This window comes from Hetaerina americana, unplaced genomic scaffold (assembly GCF_022747635.1).
Source record: "Hetaerina americana unplaced genomic scaffold, ioHetAmer1.1.p SCAF_3, whole genome shotgun sequence".
NCBI lineage: Eukaryota > Metazoa > Arthropoda > Insecta > Odonata > Calopterygidae > Hetaerina > Hetaerina americana.
In genome coordinates, this window is record NW_027286874.1 from 66,934,887 (window position 1) to 66,956,594 (window position 21,708).

The window sequence follows — 21,708 nt, forward strand, 5'->3', positions numbered from 1 at the left end:
TATTTTACGGATTAAATAAACAAAATATGGTCACATAGATATGTAATTTTATTTCACGGGCGAAAGGCTTTATTTTGAACAGGAAGCCCTAACGTATTCTTGAGTTAGTAAGTAGTGAAGATAGAAGGAATACTGTATCAAAAAATTGAATGGTTTATCACGCTACAAAAAAAATCTTGTCATAATTCAAAATTAATTACTGAGTTGTTTTTATGAAGCTATATGAAATAATTTCTTCTCTAAATACAAAAATGTAATATATGTGGAATAACTGAAATATTCTTCAATATTGAATTTGGACGAATGAAAGGAATGAATTTTGGTGGAACAACACTGCTTATCCTATCTCACGAGATGTCATGTAAACAAACTTTTGGCGCAAGATCACAACATGTATGTTTCCTAAATGCTCTTGAAATTGTCATTTCCAAAGTAAAGAACTTCAGAATAATTTTCAGCCCTCGAAGCGTTTATTTATTTATGTATATACAGGGGTAAAACATACAAGAACGATAATTTTACAATCTTTCTTGTTTCTCAAATTACGGAATACTATACAAGGCTCTTTGAAGGCATGATAAAATTGACAATTGCGTTACGTTAGAGGAGAAGTGTTAGACAATATTTTCTCAACGTTCACCTCGTGTTATTATACGTTTAGATAATAGATCATTTAATGGTAGGGCATTTCACTTCTAAGGGCATAACTGGCGTTATTACGGAATTAATTGAGTACGATGAAAGTGCGGAGAAAGTAGACGTAGGGGCAGTGGGTTGGGTGATTTGCTAACAAGAGCGAATTAGGAACGGAGTGTCCCCGGGAAAGTAGGAAAGGTGAATACTTTTGCACGCAATGGCCGCAACCCGGGTAGTTTATGACAACGGCCAGTTCGCCGTCAACCTCTCTCCCTATTGGCTGTAGCGGGAAGTTGGGAGGAAGTTGGTGAAATGCGGAGAGTGTGCGAATGCGAAAGAGAATGAAATGATGCGTTGGAAATGAGAACAGAATCGAGTGCGTGGAAGGAAGTGCGCGCGCTTAGAGGAAGTGATTTCAACGCTCGAGTACGAAGGCACTATATACTAAAGGCGTTGAGGCCTGGGACCGATTGGCCAGCAACGCAGGACAACTTCAATGTCATAGATTTACGTGCAACAGGAAGTGACGAGATGTCGACTGGTGGAGAGCTACGTTGCATATACTAGGCAACATTTGTAATGTTATATCCCAGGCAAATAATGCTAAGGGATATTTGACGGATGTTACAATGCCAACCCAGGACAAAAAAACTTGATTGATTTTTTATCAAGTAATCATGTATTCTCGCGCGTTTTTAGAACTCCGAATGCTGTCAGTGACTTACGAAAATCGCTTGAAGGCAGGCAATCACTTGGTATCAAAAATCAAATCGTGATGTGGTATAGATTTGTGTTCCCCCACAGATTTTGTGATTATTAAGCTGCAAAAAGTAAGCGGTTTGCCAACGTAGTTTTGTAAAATTTCCTGGTGGCTTACGGTTTTTGCTGAAAGCTTCTGCAGCTATGTAGAATTAGTTGATGCGACCACTGCTTAATTGGTAAATTGTCTGCCTGTTGACTACGTACGGTTGTCTGCTTCCAGGTCCATATATGTACGTCATTTTTGATAATGTGTAGTGTAGTTAAGTCAAGTAAATGAATAAGTGTTGCAAAAACAATTATTCTCTTCATACACTATAGTTTTGTAATCCTAAAGTAAACTCACCCTAAATAAATTCACCTCTTAATATTTTTTCACCAAAGCAATAGTAATCATAAAATTCATCAGCTTTAATAATTAACGCCAAAAATCGGTTTAAATATCATATATTTGATTTTCTAAGTAAAATGCCTACGCAATTGATTGCATTGGTAAATTTCATTAGGTATGATTATTTATAAAAAATGTGAAATTCAATATTTAATGATTTGCTGGAACCACCATTTCCGCGGTGGTTCCAGCAAATAACATATTTGGATAACATTTTTATAGTAATAAATTATAAAATAATACCTTGAAGTAAGTAAAAAAAATCAAAGAAAAAAATAATACATGTAGATAAAGGAAAAGAATACGTTCAAAAATGTCAACAAGAAAACGATTGGTTTTGTTTAGATTTGAAGACTGTAGCTCGATTAATTGCGGAATATTATAAAAGTTAATTATTTAAATGACTGTGATCTGACCAAAAGCCTTTAATTTTCATTACTAAAAATTCCTCCTCATTAAAATACCAATAATGTATGGGATAAGACGACTTGAATATTAAAATAACATTGGTTTCAATGTTAATTAGATAAAAGCAGAAAAAAAGATTCGCCAAATCTTGTGCTGATCAAAACCCGATGCCATGAACTGTGTTAGAACACTGATGTATATATAACTCAGTTTGTAGCATTTCGTGTATCTTCCCTGCTACCTATCCTTTATATTCAAGAATATTCTCCCCAGCGTACACCATTCGACGGCCGAAAGAAAATGATAAGGAGGGTAGGTTACATGAAGGTCAAAGTTTCTTCAGGTTGGCGTATCTACTTAAGGAAAACACGCTTTACCCATCTGCATTCCCTCGGAATCACTTAAAGTGATGTCTTTACTAAGACCCGGCCGACCTTGGCCAAAATCTCAAAAATAGGATGCGAAGCAAAGATTTCGGATGTTGCAACAACAGTGGAGTGAGGAAGTTACCTGCTGTACCCTGTTCAGAAATAATAGTTTCGACTCGACCACGGTGTGGAAGTCTAAGGGATGTGTAATCAGGTATCTCTGACTCAAAAACCTTTCAACGCATTTATTCACATGGAAATTAGTTTCCGATGTACGAAGCGATATAGTACCTTTTTTTGACGATGGAAAGTGAGTATAGTAAGATATCTTCAGGTTTCATAAATCTTAATTTCAAAAAACATTATTTCTACCAGTCTCAAAAATAATTATTGTTTACTCATTGCCATTGCCATTGGCTTATGTAAGCACTCGAAAAGCATTACGCTCCACCAGTTGGCTGTATAATGTTCGTAATATTCTCGACGGTACTCATTGAAAATTAATCGTCGATCAATAATATTGGGTTGATCTGTCTGTTAATTTCTAATCACTTGCCAATAATAGTACACGCTCGAGAATGTACGATGAAACATACACTTCACTCGTGCTGAAATTAGTTTCTCAATCCACCACATACGTTTCATATTGCACACAAGAGTAAGAACAATCCACGGAAACTCAAATATCCACCACCTGCCGCATGCGTAGGTACACATAAATCCCAAACGTGAGCACGAATAAGGGCAATGAGGGTTTTACTCCACCAAAAATGAAAATAGCGAAAGATCCTCGCCCCAAGAAGACGATATCGCTTACCGAAGCAGCTGAACAGAGGCAGGTCTGAAGCGATGCGGTCTCCAACTCCGCAACTAATCTCCGCGATTGAGCTCCTAATGCAGGGAGGGACCGACCGTGTCTCCCTACCTCCTACGCGAGACGTGTGACGTAGCAGACTGATACCCCCATTGGCTCTCTCACGGGGACGGGACGGCGTCGCTTACGAGTGGGTGAAGGGGTGGATAGGTCGAGAGAGTGTGAGAGAGGAAGGGTGGAAGGCGGGAGAGAACGAGGGGAGGCGATAGAAGGGGCAAGAAGTATGTATAGCAGCGGTTGAGGCGGATGGGGTCGGCAGAATTTGGGGGGGGGGAGTGTTGGGATGAGGGTGGGCGGGGAAGTGAGCGGAGGGGATAGAGGTACGATTTGCTTACGCGCTTTTATGTTTTGATTGTTTGTGCACTGGTAGGTCAAGGTTTCTCCCCCCCCCCCCCCGATTCTAGCATGGAACTGTACACCCTCCCCTCCTTCACATGTTTTGGCGTGAAAGTCCTGAGGGGGTGAGAGGGGATGTGTCCGAAGTCCGAGCTTCGAACTCTCTTACGTCGCGTGGCCCTCCACGGAAGACGATTTCACGAGGGGCGGGTGGGCCCACCTGCGCGGGTGCCCCGCACTGCATGGGAGAAGTACGTCCGAAAAGAGTTGACTTCAGCAGCGTTAGTCCTCAGACCGGTACCGCTTGCTCAGCAATTCTTCCCCCAGCGGCGATCTTGCTCAACCTTCTCTCTCTCTCACGCACAAACACACGCACATATTCTCCCTTCCCTGTCCTTTTCCCCGTGAGAACCCGAAGGGAAAAGACGGTACGAAGGAAGGGTAGGATCCATTTCCCAGTAGGACAGTCATAGGCCTAATCGATTTCGGAACTAAAGCGAGTCGATTTAGAGATTGAAATGGCTCATCACCCTCCATCGACATTCGTTTATGACGTCGTATCCGTTTCCCACGCCATTTGCGCTTTTCGTGGAGACGCTGTGGGAGCAATATGCGAGAGTGATTTTCCCAATTTTTCGGAAACGAAGCACGGTGGAATGTCCGTGATCGTCGCTCCCTCGCTCCTTTCGTCAATCTCCTCCCAATCAACTCACACACGCTCAGCTGTTGCCCAACCGCGCTCCCGAATAAAGTGCGCGTGTGACTGGGAGGGCGGCCGGTGCGGCAGGGAACAATAATAACATGAGAGTTTCGTCACGCGCCTACCTCCTTGCGGTCGGACTACTTAAAACAATCCAATATCGACGACACTCGGGCGCCGTAAGCGAATTGGTCCTTTGCTTGATTCACGTGGGACGGACCCTCTGTCGTCTACTCGATTAGTCGATTTAAGCAACAATAATGGCGCTCAGATTGGCCGAATAAAAGATAAGTAATGTGACGTTGCCTCATCTACTAGAGTTGCGAAGTTTCGAATGTGTTTCGTGGGATCACTCCAAAGACATAACAAGGTCGTTAAAATGAATTCAATGACTGACCACACTTGGACGGGGGAAAGACACTTGCATTTTTTAATGCGTCTATTATTATTTCAGAATTTAATACTCACATGTAAATATTAGCCATACCTGGAGCACCTAGCTAAAAAATTCATGGAAGCAAGTTAATTTGTGCCAAATTTGCGTGCTGGTTGATAGTTAAAGCAACCACTGAAGGTGTTTAAATACTCAAGAAAACTAAGAGAGGAAATTTATTCCTCTAATTCTTCCAAAGCTCTCTAGACTATTATTTTTAAATTTAAAACTCCTCTTTTTGGCGTTTGATGTTGTTTGATATTTTTTCCTTTTAGTATCCTGGTTATATTTCTACTCATTTAACATTAATAAACTTGGTAATGTAACCATCGCGTGAAGTAAATGATTTATTCCATTCCAGGATTTTTTTTCCTTTCCAATTGCTTCCCAAGAAACAATAGAAAACAAAGTCCCATACTCAATTATGTCCGATCCCTTAATTATAGATAAATTTCAGAATTTCTTAAAGTTCATTATTCTACTAAAATGTTTGTTTCACTATGGGAGTCTTACATATCGGAAATCATGATTATAGATAAGTGTAAGTGAATCTTGAGTCACCAATTGGATGCTACCCACAGGCGACTACGGACCACCGAGTGCAGCATCTACCATTTCACCTTCTTCGACTTCACTCGTTCAATTTCTGTCCTTCTTTATTATTTCCCAACTGCCCTTCTGTCTGTCCCCATTCCGAAGGAATATGTGCTTCGGAGGAGTTTGTGCTCACTAATTTAGAATATATCACCGGCAATCGAAACCCTCGTCCAGGCTAAGCAAGCTGCTTTTTCAAAGGATAATTCCATAAAAGGAAAGCAGAAGTATGAAGATTCGCTACATTTCTATCGAAGAACAAACATAGCATGAAATTAATGGAAAACTACCAGTTACCACCGAAGTAACTGTATTTTTTTCGGTTGTGTATATATATATATATATATATATATATATATATATATATATATATATATATATATATATGTATATATATATATACAACCGAAAAAAATACAGCTCTTTTATATATATATATAAAACCGAAAAAATAAAGTTACTACTATATATATATATCCAAAAACCTACCTTAACCGGTAGATTACCTAATAATAATTTTATTTATATATGTTTATATATAATTATTATTAGGTAATCTACCGGTTAAGGTAGGTTTTTGGATAGACGTAATTTCTAATTAAATAATTTGTGGCCCCTAGCAAAACACAACATCCTACTCTACATCAAGTCCCTCTTCAGCTCTGAGTACTTTCTTCCTCCCTTCATCCCGTCCAACATCCCTATCCTGTTCCTTCCCTTTCCTCGTTTTCCTAACATTCTCCCCTCAATTACAGTCTTCAACATCCCGCTGCCGGTCAATACCCCCTTCAGCCACTTATATATATATATATATATATATATATATATATATATATATATATATATATATATATATATATATATGTAATTACCATATTTTTCCTTCCTCATGAACTAGATTTTCCTGATTATTTCCAAAATGATACATTCTTGAACATTTTGGGGTGAACTTGGCTGACAAAAGGTATAAATTCAGGCAAAACACCTTTTAGTAGAAACTCCCATTATTGTATGATCTCGACCTCTAATAGTTTCGTTTTGACCTGTGCATCAATGCCTACTTCCGTGTCTCCAATCACTGTAGTTGAGTAGAGGTGATTTAAGTAAGCCGAGGTCTAGAGTCATTCTAGCCATCTTCAATTAGGGCGAAGTGAGTTGAAAGTATGAGTCGGAAGAAATGTTCGACATTTTTAATCGGCATTAGTTAGTGTGCTCACAAAGAAATGCCCCCGTGGATTCACAGTTCAACGTCTCATTCGAAGGGAAGTTCATTGAACCCTTTGAAGTTTTCACACAACACCCAAACCTGTCCGTGTTATTCTTTAAAAATTCTGCCTACCCGCCACGAATTAAAGTCTAACCATTAGCGAAGAGCTCTCTCCAGTTGAAGGAATGCGATATATCGTAGGTCGGTTGATCTTTCTGCATTCTCTTCTCTACGAGTTAGAGGGCGAGAATATATTCTCTTATTCCTCTGCTTTTTCTAAATTCATATTGGTCCTCGCTTCCCTCTTTATTCCTTGGAAAAGTATTCCTGCCAGAACGTCCGCCGCATAAAACTTCAGACTGATTTGTCTGAAGTTTACTCTTTTTTACGTTTATTTCCTTTTTAGAATAAGTACAATTACATTCTTGTTAATATCCATCGAAATAATTCCTTAAATGCACATATTACATATTATATTTTATATCTGCGTCGGATATTTATTTCCCGGATGTTTTACTAGTTGCGGGGGCATATCAGTTATCCCTGGTGCCTTGTTTGCCCTTAAGTCCTTTGCCGCAGGGTCAAATTCAGATCTAAGAATATATTTTTCTTTCTCATCATGGTCAACAGTATCCTCTTACTCTTCTTCCTTATTGTCCGTTATAATATTTTCCAAATACTCTATCCATCTGTCCATCTTCAGTAACAATGTTACTATTGTGAATCCCGAATGGCAATAAAAATAAATAAGTAATGAAAAGCCATTTCTCATTCCTTACTACATTTCTTCAATCCATCCTATCTTGCCACATTTCCCCATATCCTTTACAATTTTTGCTTGAATAAAGCCAGCTCCGTTTCACTCAATCTAACTCCATTGTGTCTTCATTATTTTTTTCCTTGTTGAATTTCAGAGGAAATTTCATTTGCACTCAATTTTGATATGTTATCTGACCGCTTTCGGTATCTGCCACCGAGTAGTTTTTGCAGTCCTTTATTTGATACTTAAATCTCTACTACACGAATATGTAGTCAATCCCGTATCTTCTTACACCTCTTGTCATCTTCTTTGTGTATTGTATCCATAGGTTATTCTGGAAAGGTGAGTTTTCCATCACTTATTTAATATTCGCAGAATTACAAAAGTCTTTATACTCCTCCATTTATCTTTCTAGATCAAATTTTCATCATTTTTTCCTCCCTCTTCTTGGCGTTTGATTTCCAGTCTCCAAGTATGATTAGATTTTCTTCTGAAAGGGAATAAGTTTCCTAAAACAATCTCAAGTTTAGATTTCTTACTTTGGCAAACCCGAATGGAATGGGGTGAAGAATATGCACTTAACTGAGCAACGTTATTAGGAGGATATATAGAAGGTGTGTCCGAAAGCTATCAGACCTGTGTTTATATCTCCGCATTGGTGCTAATCTTCGGCATCTGGGCCGTGGCATCCTTCGAAGTAGTCCGCATTTGATTGGACCACACGCTCCCAGCGGTGCTTCCACATCTTAAAGTAGTCCTTGAACGCAGGATTTGGAATGGCCTTCAGCTATTGCGTCGCATTACTCTTAATCGTCTCGATTTCGTCGAACCGCTTTCCTTTAAGCGCCATTTTCAATTTTGGGAACATCCAAAAGTCGCTGGGAGCTATTTTGGGGCTTAACGGAGGCTGGAATAGCTGTACAATCTTATGTTTCACCAAAAATTACTGCACAAGGTTCGATGAATGCGCTAGTGTAGTATCGTGGTGAACAAGCCAGTCGCCGCTTGACCTGAGACGTGGTCCTTTTCTTCTCACGGCATCACGCAATCTTTTCAGAACTGCAATGTATATTATAATAATAATCTAATATAATATTCTTTAATAATATCTATTCTATAATAATAATCTAATATAATATTCTTTTCAATAATATTCTTTGTTGATCGTCTGACCTCTTGGAGCAAATTCGTAGTTCACAACACCCTCACCATCAAAATTAATAAAAAAAATGCAGGTCGGATACTTTTCGGACATACCTCGTATATTCGCTGTCTTGGAAGCGGAAGCACGTAATTATTCTTGGCAGTAAGTTCAGAGAAAAATTGTGAATTTTTCCCCTATTTTTTAAATTATATACCATTATCATTTACGAGGATTTAATTAAGATTGTTTTTTCAGTAGCATAATATTTGTTTTTAACATTATCTATTGACTATTGTTTCAAGTCATTTTCATTGCGTTTAAATAAATTATTCTCAAAAAAGATAATTATAATAGTAATAATGATTGAGGTAGGTGAACCAATATTCCTTGGCCTTTGATTTGATCTCATAATGAGCTTCATCGTAAAATAACTTTGGATGTGAAGAATAATTTGCCTTTAAAAATTAGCTACAATAACCTCAATGCTATTCCTCAGCGTTGCTAAGTTGGCGAAATTTTATAGTATATAATGCGCAGAGAAAGCGCTAGTCTTATCAGATTAATTCTTATGTAAACTTTTACTCAAATATATCGAGATGGAGTTATTGTACGTGTATTTTAGAGCACCTATTAGATAGATAGATAGATAGTGGTCTTTATTTGGGCGAAATTGAGACCAAATGGTCCCTTCTTCCATTTAACCAAATTATATTACCCAATTATTATAGTAATGAATAACAGAATGTCGATGGTGGACATAAAATAATTTCAAGAAATATAGTTTCGATAACGTTTACATTTATAAGAAAAGTTACAGAGAGGTATATGATGTACCAGAAGATATGATTGAGAATGTACACACATGAAGAAAGCAATTGCTATTGGTTAGTGATTAGGGCTCGGGGGAGATCGAGAAGAGGTATGGAAATGGGAAAAAGGTTTAGTGCTAACACACTCTATTAGTAACGAATAGAAAGTTCTGAAGGCATTAGAATATATCGAGTAGAATTTATTTGACCCACATATAGCTTCAGGGTCATCGTCGCTTATCCGCACAGCTGCCTTGTTATTGGTGAGCATTCGAATTGGATTGTAAATTAATTAATGATTCAAGCGACGTCATGAAAACAAGAAGATACAAAGTCAAATACAGAAAATCTGATTGTAATAAAAATTGAAGAATAATCAACTCCAAGGTCATACAATTCAAACAATTAATCGCAAATATTTGATTTCCTAATCTCTTCGTTACCAGATCACCTTGCCTCCAACTAGCTTCAAACGGAAATTATGCGGAAGTGTTGTTTGTCCTCAAGCAAATAAAAATAACAAGATCCAACACAGAAACTGGTTTTGAAGACCGCATTCTCGGGAAAAATATATGGGAGGGTATCCATCCTATCCCTGATCAGTTATTATATAATTTAATGCGATTATAGATGGAGAGTTATATTAGTTTTTTTCAACCATGTAAATATTACTTTCGTTTGAAGCCCATGAACTGATGGCGTGCATCTTTTATTTAGTAGAAAATACTAGTTGACAAGTAGAATCCTTAGATTATGCTATGATGTTGTTGAGGGACTAATAATATCGCTGAAATGAACCCCACAATTCACGTTTTACAAATAAGTCCCAAAACAACCCAGATATCTGGGTACCGATGAAAAATTAAACGCGAACAACGCTATTTGTATTTAAATAGTGTACTTGTATTTAATTAATACAATTCTCTATATCGCAGAATGCACAGGAATTGACTAGAGAATAAAATCCCAAACGGGTATCTAATATCCATGACATTTTTATTTTCAATTTTAAACAGTTGATTTTTATAAAATTCGATGTGTCTGAACGTCTTTTCGGAATGTTGTTCTCCCCCTCCCTCCCTTGTGATTTTGTAAATTGGATTGGAACCAAAGGTGAACTATCCTGAGACCATAATAAGTTTTGATTTAGTTCCAATATATGTCAACCTTCTTTCCAAGGTTGGACATTGATGGGTTTCTAGAGAAACCGATCCAGATAACACGGAAACAATTTTCAATTTAATTGTACGAGAATGAACGAGACGCATATCAGTGCATGAGTGTAGTGCTAATAAAATAATAATGTGTGACCTCATTTCAGAGATTAATGAGGACGTATGGGGATAGTATGTGTGGTGGCTAAATTCTGTAAATAATACTCTGCACATGGAAAACCTAAAACATACATTCAACCGATATCCCAAATATTTATTTGCAGAACACTTTTCCCTTTCTTCTGAAGAAAATCATGAGTGCAATTTATACGTAAATTGGAGTCCCACAAAACCAAAGACGGTATTAAAGCCTCCCAGCGTCTCAATTCCCGTTTTTGTTCCTGAAACTCAACTGAACTCGAAGTGGACGAAATTTTCGGATTCCCTTGGTGCTTTGGCGTTAGCAAATATTGGATTCTATTTTTCACGTATCTCTGGACGTGTAAATTTGGGTTAGAGGCCAAAATATTTCTTCAACCTAATCAGTTTAAATTCTATGCACATTAATTAAATACCATTGATCTGGCCCAAGGTTCCCCGAGTACTTTGTTGCGGCCGTTTGGTGATTCCATTTCCAGGAGAGATGAAAAAACGTTCACATATAACCCAAACTTCTAAAAAGGTCAAAATTCAACTAAATTTCCTACGACGCGAGGTCAAAGGTAATTAGATTTGTGTCTTCACCTCTAATTCCCAGTAGAAGAGGACGACTTTGGGGTGAAAAAACCACGAAATTGGTCCCTTCCAATCGAGAACAACCTTCACAACCCTTCACCTAAACCCAACCGATCCAAATGATCATAAGAGAAGAGCCACTTCTCTTTTTGCCTGTTGCATTTCGAACCCATGACAGAAATATCTATTCCCTGATCCAAGTAAAATGCAAAGGTAAATTGACATAAAGAAACAAGAAGCATCACACTATTACTGGAAAGTATGTGAGTATTTTTTTCAAATTTTCATATCACCAAAAAAAGTCGTTTCTACGGAAGAGACTGACTGGGAAAATGTTGTTCCCTTACTTCGCGATAGCCTGAATAATATAAAGATGACTATCCACTGGAAAAATTAAAAATTGTATTTTAATACTGAAACAGCCCCTTCATTACGTTGGTAGGCGACCCCTTAATGATACGTTTAGGACTATTGACTCTCGTGTATGCACGCATTCCGATATAACGACAGTAATAAGCCCAGAGTTCAGTTTGATCAATGAAATCATTTGTAATCCTCGTGTTCCATGCAAAATTAGTGATCGCAGCAGTGGCAAAGAGTTAGAAAAGTCAATCAAACTACTTGAGGCTAAATTAAACCTAGGTTTGTTCTAAATTTTATTTGAAATTCGCAAGTTAGTATGATAGCCAGCGATCTAAATCCTCTCCGCTATCCTCCCGAGTGTCAGCTTCCGGATTAGATAGTATTATGTAAATATAACCTCGTTCGGACGGGAATAAGTGCGGTTTAAAGTAAAGAAGGTTTCCACGCGTTGTCATAAGGGGCAAAGTATCGCGGTTGGAACATTCGAACTCTCTTTACGCTTGGTCTCTCTGATTGCCCGTCACTTGTGCCCCAATTCCGCTCGTCTCGTCGCATGCGCGCCGCGCCGTGTGACCAGATTCGCAACCGAAAACGCCTTCACGGGGATACCACGCCTAAAATGTCTTCATTCGGTGATCACTCGACGTTCGCGTGCACCAGTGATTCTGTCGTGCGTTATGCTGGGACTCCTCATTTTCGAAGCTGATGTTACTCACTCCTCTGTGTCCATACTTTGTATTGCAACTGGCAGAAGGGGCGGGCGGATTTTGGCTGATGCCAATGGAAAGCTCTTAATTTGGCTCATTTTGTTTTGCTGCCACACCTAGAACTATGAGGGTGATTCTTCGCTATTGATAGCGATAGATGTTCGGGAAACAATTAATTTTTACTGATTCAAGAGACCCTTTTTCTAGAAAAAATCTCCGAAAAATTGACCGAAAGGGAGGCCTAAGTAGTGAAGATGCAAGTTAAATCAACGTTTACATTTCACTTAAGCGACCCATAATAATATTTTTAGATAACAAAATTCGATTTCAAGAATATATTCGATAAATATTCGATATTCACGACTTTAATAATTGTATCTCCTCAGTAGTCTAGCTGGAGTGCAAACAGTCGTACCGTTTTCCCGAGTAGGTTCAGCAAATAATCCAAACGAATATTTAAAATTTGGAAGCCAAACACTGATCTCATCTGCATCAAGATAATACTCCGCAGGCCACCGCAAAGGTGTGTGGAGGGGGGTGTTAGGTCACTTAGTCATCCATGCACAATCCCAATCATCACATCTCTCCACAAATATTAGTTTCATCATGCACTGGTTATTTATATCCACGCTTCTTTCATCGAACTCTGATAACTCACGTGATCAAATTGTCTATTTACGCTTCAGGATATTAGTTCTACTAAATTATTGGAACGATTTCATAATAGTACCCGTTTAGGAGGGGGAAGGAGAAAGTTTTAAGTATGTAAGATTAATAATGCAATTAGTCTGTTGGGCAAACAAATGAAAGTGTTCCGTAAAGTGTTTGCTCGGAAGGAAACATTGGACTGAATCGGAGGAGTCCAGTATGCTTACATTGGTATTTTCCATCTTTTCAGTCACTCAAAGCGCTCTCATGTTGCGCTTTCCTAACCATACATTATCCACTTCAAATCTTTCTTACCTGACTTCACACTTTCCACCCACACATTCGATTTGGGGCTATTTAGTTCCGGAATTATTGATTTTGCATGTGGTTTTGTTCTATTTTGCGAGTGGTTACCCACAACGCCCCTCGCCACACGCCCTTGCGGTGGCTTGCGGGGTATTATGTAGATGCAGATGAATAGTCATTTAATGATCGAAAAATTGTAGATATTTTTAAAAATTACACACTTCTCGAATAGAAAACGGAAACGCAGCAATTCCACAAGAAATATTTATTGACGAGCAGGATTTCGCCCTCGTGTGGCATCATCAGGACTATAAATCCATATGGATTATAAATCATATGGAAATAAATATGATTAATAAATCCATATGGATATCAGGACTATGGATCCATATGAGGTGGGACATATCAAAAAGAGGGAAAAAGTTCAAAGGAAGGCAGCAAGATATGTGCTCGGAAGGTACAAAAGAAGAGACAGTGTCACAGAAATGTTAGATATACTGAAATGGGAGAGTTTGAAAAATAGAAGAAAAAGGAGTGGGTTAGGCGCGATGTATAGAATTGTTAAAAAGGACGAAGCGTGGGAAGATTTATGGCAAGGGATAGAAAACCCTAACTTTAAGAGAAAAAACGACCATAGTGTTAAAATAAAAATAAGGACGCAAAAAACAAATAAGAAAAAATACCTTTTTTTCAATAGAACTATTATTCATTGGAACCAGCTGCCTGGAGGTTTGTTTGAGCCCTTTCCATCCAATTTTAGAAGTTTTAAGTATATATATAATGCAGCCACTGGGTAATAAACTTCATTGTAGATATTAAAATATTGTTTGTATGTGATGTGGAAGTTTGTTTCTAAGTGATGTGGAAGTGTCCTTGTATGTAAGAATATTTTGTCTCTTATCTGTTTTTATAGTGCGTGTATGTATGTAATTTTCGTTGTAAGAGTTATCTTTGATCAAACTTGACCGTTGGCACCAGGAAAATCGCCTAATTGCAATGAAAAAAAAATCATAAATATTTATTAGTGGTGGAATTACCATGTTTCTTTTATCTGTACAATAGAGAAATTCCACCAACTAACGGCGAAAAGAGTGTCATACACGCACCTCTCGTTATTTATTTTATTGAAGAGAAACAAATTAAGTTGAGAATTCCTAATTTCATTTTTCTCCTCTCAGTGTTTTCCTCCTCGTTATTTCCGCATATTTTACAGCTTCATTTTCAGGTTTATGCATATGTTCAAGCACCGTTCTGTCATTAGCAATCCATGAAGGCATGACCCAAGTATTTATTTCAGTGCAGTTTCTCCACTCATAGAAATATCTATCTTATCTGAATCAGCACCACCTCACTTAATTCCTTCCCAAGCCTTTCGCTTTGAGTCTTTAACATTTTCCGTCACCTTGCCAAACCTCCTACGATCCGCGGCGGCCATTGGTCGATTTCAACTTGTTTTTCTCCTTTAGCACCACACATTTACCTGTTTACGACATTCGACCATTCAAAATGTCCATGAAGTCAATCAGTTGGAGTGGTATTGGTTTTGGTTCAATCGGGACGAACACGAACGCATTAGTATGATAAACGTATTATCCATCGATTCCTTAAAAACTAAGAATAATGTATTTTTCCACGCGATTCATGGGGCTCTCTCATAAGCTACAGACGCTCAAATCACCCAAGCCCTTAGCCACAGTTTCCGCTGTGACACAAGGTGAACCACTCATTGGCGCACATGAAAGTGATCCCACTTCTAAAAATGAACGACGAAGACATTTTCTGTATCTTCATTCATAACTCGAATCCGCAGCCTGTGGCTTGACGGGTGAGGGTATAGCATGCATCAGACTAACCCGGCTGCCTTTCTGAATAATATATATATATATATATATATATATATATATATATATGTACATACACAACACACAACTTCCAACATCACACTCCTTCCAAAATGCATATATATATATATATATATATATATATATATATATATATATATATATATATATATATATATATATATACACATATATATATATGTATATATGCATTTTGGAAGGAGTGTGATGTTATATAAATATATATATATATATATATATATATATATATATATATATATATATATATATAATATGTATATATATTTCGTGTATGTTTTTCTTTTTGAGCATTATGAGTCAGTTTTGAGCATCACTACACGGTTGCCAGTGGGCCATTTGCGTGATTTTAACGAAATGTAAATAATAATAATAAGGAAAAGTGGATCCCGAGTGTTTTCATTGACGATAAAATGTTGAAGCTGTGATAGAAGGAAAAGCATACAAAATTGGTGAACGAGGCAGGGTGAGGAAATAATTAAGCATGTTGGACGGAATGAAGGAAGGTATAAAGTATGCTATGCGGAAATTAAGAAGAGTCTATTTTTAGTCTAAGGAGTCAGGTTGTCTTATGTTTTGTGAGACTTGCAAATATAGTGGTGGGTAATCTCTGTGTCCAACCAAAACATATCTTAAAAATATTAGTGTCCTGAGTTTCATTTTTTTTAACTCAATTTTTTAAATGTATGTAGAATTAGAAATGAACATTTAGTTATTAGTTATATAAAATAATCGAAATTAATTCAAATTATATGTTGGTCTAATTGAGAAGTATTAGCCGCAATCGGTTATTGTTGAATATCTTTCGTTGTAATAAAGATGCATTGCTGGTTTGAAAAAAATGCGTACTTAGAATGTAAATCATTTAATTATGGTGGTAATGTTTTAGTTGCATGTAGTCTCTCATAGTTGATTTCCTTTCCCACTTTTATTTTCAGGAATTTCGGAAAGGCGGTTAAGATTAAGCTTAGAATAAGATGAAGAGACATGGTGACAACATCGACACTGAGAAGAGAGTAGAATCAGAGGAAATAAATAAAGATAGACGATGGTGTACTTCATCAGGGCTTCGAACACCGAACATAGAAGGAACGGAGAGGGGAACAAGTAAGTACTGAAACGTGATATCACCATAGCCTTATTCTTTATAAAAGTTCCACTAATATTAATTAAGTGCTAAATTTGTGATACAGAGTCCACGACTTTGAGGCCAACTGTCAAGTAATTTAGCCCAGAAAAATATCTGATGCTCCCCGAAGAAGAATGTTGGGTAGAGAAACAAGTGATACTCAACCACCGAAAGATTCAAGATATCTCCATTTTCAGTTGAATGGACAAACCTTCGCAATGATAGCATTCGCTTCGCAAAGATGCTCAAAGATGCAAAGGCATACTACCCGTCTGAATTTTATTAAATGATAATATAATTTTTTTATTGAAATGAAGATGCAGTGCCTTTTTTTACGAGATTCGGCTGCTTTTGAATCAATAAATAACTACTTTTGGACCAAACATGATGGCTCATTTTGCAACGACCAGTTACGTCTTAAAATATTACATTAGCTTACCTATCTGCCACCTTAGAGAACAAAATGGCGAATACTACTTTATTACTAGGATCAGATAACTTGCAGATATGGTGGATTTCCCAAAAAATATTATTCTTATTAATAATTCAACTTTTTATTTGTTATTTGGAGACAGGGTGACAGATACGCACGCGTGAATGCCCTTCTGAGTCATTCGTCTCCGACATAGCAGACGATCGATGCTAACGGCTGTAGGCAAAGTAGAAGCTAGTTTTGTCCACCTGGTGGAGAAAACTCTTCCCTCCCCCGAGTGATATCTGCGACTGGAAGAGAGATTTTCAATATCCGACAGCTGTGAGGTGAAATATATTTGTCACCAGAGTGCTTTCAAAGAAACCTAAAGATGTTGACGCCTAAATAAACGTAATGTATTTCCTTTCATTTCACGCTCAAGTTTTGTAACCAGACAACTACCTGTGTAAATGGTTAATCCGGTATAAATAGCTTAAGAGAATATTTTTATTGATGGTCATGTTTTTCTCTAATTCCCTTACACGCAAAACATACGCATGGGCACTTGGTGTAGCATTAGTGTTATGCGGACGATCGGGATTAAATTTTGAGTGCTTTCACCGTTAAGTTGATTTCTTTACGTCGACCAGATTCAAGAAAACCGTGACTTATTTTCGGAAAAACTGATACGGTTAATGGAATAACCTTTCAAGGGAGCAGATGGATTGAACATTGTAAAATGAAATACAATGAAAAACGTGTTACCATTTGTAAAAGTATTGCGTGTAGAAATGTCTTTATTTATTCCAAATATCATTTTCAGTCTGGAAACTTTTAAATCTATCGCCGGATAAGATAATTCGAGTTATCCGCTTAACTTTTCTGAATTTCCTAAGGCTCTTAATTGTGGACATCACCATGCAGCAAACCCTGAATGGACTATTGTTGCCTGGGTTTGGCTGGCATGATCAGAGAACTGAAATGTGTACATGCGGCGATATTGCTTAGTCAAGGCTTTGGGATCCAATTCTAAAATTTTTGCTTTAGTTAGTCAGATTTAGTTTCAGATTAAGGATGACCATAAGATGAGGTTATATATATATATATATATATATATATATATATATTTATTTATTTATTTATTTATTTATTTATACACACATATACATGTATATATATAAAGTCCCTATCAAGGAAACGTTTTCTTCTTGGAATCCATACCTTTTCACCTTCCCCGTTACGATCTTCTTATATATTTGTGATTATCTATTTTTCCTGTATCGATATCCGTACTTATATGTCTTCGCCGTTTGGCGGATTTTTGTGCTTGAATTTGTACATATCTTGTGCTACTCGGGTTAATAGATAAAATTCGAACGATACCTCTTCCATTAAAATCAGTTCACCCGTTTGGCTGCTGCATGGAATTTAACAACTAACATACATTAACCGTTAAAATATTACACTTCTTAAAGGGCAGTCTTGCAAAAATGAAATCCCAGCTTTTTTCTTTGAAATATTTGCGTCAAACCTTTGCTACAAATGAATTTCTATTCACCTATATCCTATGTTCGCCATACACCGTTCCGTAGCTAATCTACTAGTACCACTTTTTATCAATCAAATTTTGGTGAAAAATGATACGATCTATTTGTTTCTAGCAACTTGATTGTTATTTTGTAACTACGATGGAAAATTATTACTCGGCACTAGAGAATAGATAGCCCTCTATATTTATATGTAATCTTTGAAAGAAATACTTAGTATATGATATTCCTTTTTTCCCCGTGCATTAATTGAAAAGGAGAACACTGTGAAGGTATATACGAATGAAATTAGTATATTATCGAATTCTGTTTCTAAATAATAGCCCTTACATTACCCATTACCCATAGCCCATACATACATCTCAATTTTTGTGAGAAATGTCGGAAACAAACTATTTCCAATTTGTATGCAATGAAAATCATGCAATCAAGTGGCGGCATGTATTTCAACAACTCAAATATCCAAAAAACTACTTTCGGGTATAAAGAAACTTTTCCAGGAAACTGACGCGAAACTATCCATGAAAGCCCACACGGAAGAGGTTTCAATTGTAATGGGTAATGAATGGTTGACGATTGTGAATCGCTATCCACTAATGCCCTTCTATTCAATGGCCACATCCCTGGTCGAACAGTAATAGTATAAGTGAATTATTTCGTATTAAAACGTCTTATTAATTTTAGAAAGACATTTCTTCTCTATACGCAATAAAGCTATTGTCGTTCTCTCCATTTTAATGATAGAGGTGAAATTATTTATGGCACCATTATGTATCTTACTGATTTTTTCAGTCTCACTAGAGCGTCTAATGTTTTCAAGATGATATGAGGCGCTGAAATAACGTAATACGGTCTAATTAAAAGGGCTACAAAAATGAACTCCCGATGGGTTCAAAGAATCTTACTCTCCCTCTAATGAACTCACTCCTACACATAGCAAAGAAATCTACGCTTTCTACTTCCCAAGGAAAGCGTAGCAACTAGAAAACGGAGTAAGTAAGCAATGAGAGTACGCAACGGCAAGTTTACGAAATTCTTTACTACTGCAAAGGTGTTCCCTTACGGCCCCTCCAAAAGAAACTGACTCTTGCTTGGATTCTATCAAGGGAGCAACGTACTACTACTCGATATCCTTATTTGTTCGTTCCGTAGCATTCCAAAAAATACTCATAATCTCAAATTCCGTGCCAATTGAACAAGTATCAGACGATGAACATCGGATTCTGCTACGCCTATTGGAATATACTCTAATATATCTTCTCCAGCCGCTCATTTGCAATTTTATACTGGTCTCCAATCATCTCACTGTCAAGTCTGTCGTTCCCGTCTTCCTAAAAATGAACACAAAATCGAACGTTCTAATTCGCACATTTAGGTCTTCGCTGCCAATTGAAAATTCTATCTCACGTCATCATGTATAATAATATGAGTATTTCCTTTCTTCTATGACAAGGGGGTCAACTTAAAAGTTTTTTGTAACTAATGAATCATAAATATGAGGGTTGCCCAGAATGTAACCTCCGTTATGTTTTAGAGAAATACCCTGGAATAAATTCAGAAAATGTATTATATTCATCTATTCATCTCAAACTACATATCTCTACTATTTTTGTAGACATTCGCCTGACAGATTTAAACAATTGTCATAGCTCTAAACTAGTTTTCAAATTCTTTCAGCATAAAATTCTGCCGCATGAGATCGCTACCAACCGATGACGGCATCTTGAAGTTCCTTGTCGAGACGAGTAGAAAACATTTAGTAGCCTAACTTTTCAGTCGTGTTTCCATGCAACAGAGTCGTCGTATATATCAGTGGAAAACTTTCTAAGGATTTCAGATATCGTGAAACGCCCGATTTACACGAACTTTCAATTTTCAGTTGCAGTTCATTGTTCATTACCGACAGGCGGCCACTTCTGTCATCATCATGGACATTAATATTCACTCTTAAACGAATGACAACGCAGACGCACAACTCATCACATTTGGTCCGTACAGAGCACAAATTTCCCGATGAATGTCAGATACTTTGAATTTCTTTGTCGGTAAAAACCTTATCACTGAACGGACTTCACATTTGGTGGGAATTTTAATTTTGACTCGCTATTATAACCAAACGACAATCGGCGCGAGCTTCCAACTACTGTTGTTCGAGGCGTACTGACCTGTGTGCGTCATTACAGCGACCATTCGGCTCCCTCCACTAATTCTCTCGTTGCACAAAAACAGAGGTTACTTTCTGGACAGCCCTCGTATAATTTAAATTATGCATTCGTGGATTAAGATCCTAAAGTAGGTGAGAGCAGTCAGTCAAAAACGAAAAATCATTTGAAGCAGGTTATTTTAGCGGAATGGAACTGGAGATGCTAGCACTGACCTTTACCGACATCAAACCCCTTTCTGGAAATGTTATGCCATTTTCTTCTATACCTACTAGACTTATCTTTCCTGTTGACCCTAGTGAAAGTTTACAATCCGAAAATTATTCCTTCTCTGGGCAGCTCGAATCTCAAAACTCTACCGCAGTCTTCTATCGTAGCCGAGGCGGAAAGGAAATAACTCCACCTAATTAATTCTTTGAATTACATATGCGCTTCTTTTTATTTTGAAGTAAAATAAAGATGTTAGCTGAATACTGCATGTGACGTGCCTCCCGTCAAACATTCGAACTGCAATTTTTTATTTTTTTCGTCATCTTATTATATCACCCTTAGCATATTCAATGCGAGTGGCTAAATCATCGTGTCGTACGTGTACATGACCGTAGGACGTGCTCGGCGATCGCTTGCATTTATCGAATACCGATGTAAAACCACATTTATCAGCCCAAAGGTCGGTTTCATAGGTGAGGTGGTAGACCTCACCCAATATGAAGCTTTACACGGCGTTTGGAAATTGGCACATTTAGGGTAAGGGGGTCAGATCCTTTCCCTGTGCCGCTTATGGTTTCCCAGAAAGTTCTGGCACCCGAAAAAATTTTGGATGAAGCTGAGGGTTCCCGAGGGGGATCGAACCCGGGTCCTACGATCATTAGTCCAGCGTCCTAACCATTGGACTTCCACGTCCCCCCCGAATACCAGTGTAAATATTTTTTAAAGGGATTCAATGGATTTTAGCCCTGGCATTTCCTCCTCCGTGCATCTAACAGTAAGTTCGTGCACAGAAAAAACGTATTTTGTTCTCTAATTGTATTATTACAGATATTTAAAGAAAAACAATTTCCATGAGCGGCATTAATACCCTTGTCTAAGGGTACCGACGTCACGTGACCTACGGGCATTGGTACTATCCAGGTGTCTGTAACTCCACCGATTTAGGATCCAATAGTTTACGTATACAAGTATACATACATACTTGTATAATGGTAGGTGATCTTGTTCACGTTAGCTCTCATTACCAGGTTTTAAG

General features: G+C 37.5%; 1 protein-coding gene across 1 annotated transcript in view; it reads right to left on the reverse strand.

Moving 5' to 3' along the window:
* LOC139690397 (retinaldehyde-binding protein 1-like) overlaps nucleotides 1-3,542 on the reverse strand; it is a 40,807-nt gene extending 37,265 nt beyond the window's left edge. Inside the window, exon 1 of the mRNA XM_071587832.1 lies at nucleotides 3,380-3,542. The gene's annotated coding sequence lies outside the window, so the exon portion shown is untranslated. The remainder of the gene's footprint in view (nucleotides 1-3,379) is intronic.
* Between the last annotated feature and the right edge of the window lie 18,166 nt (nucleotides 3,543-21,708).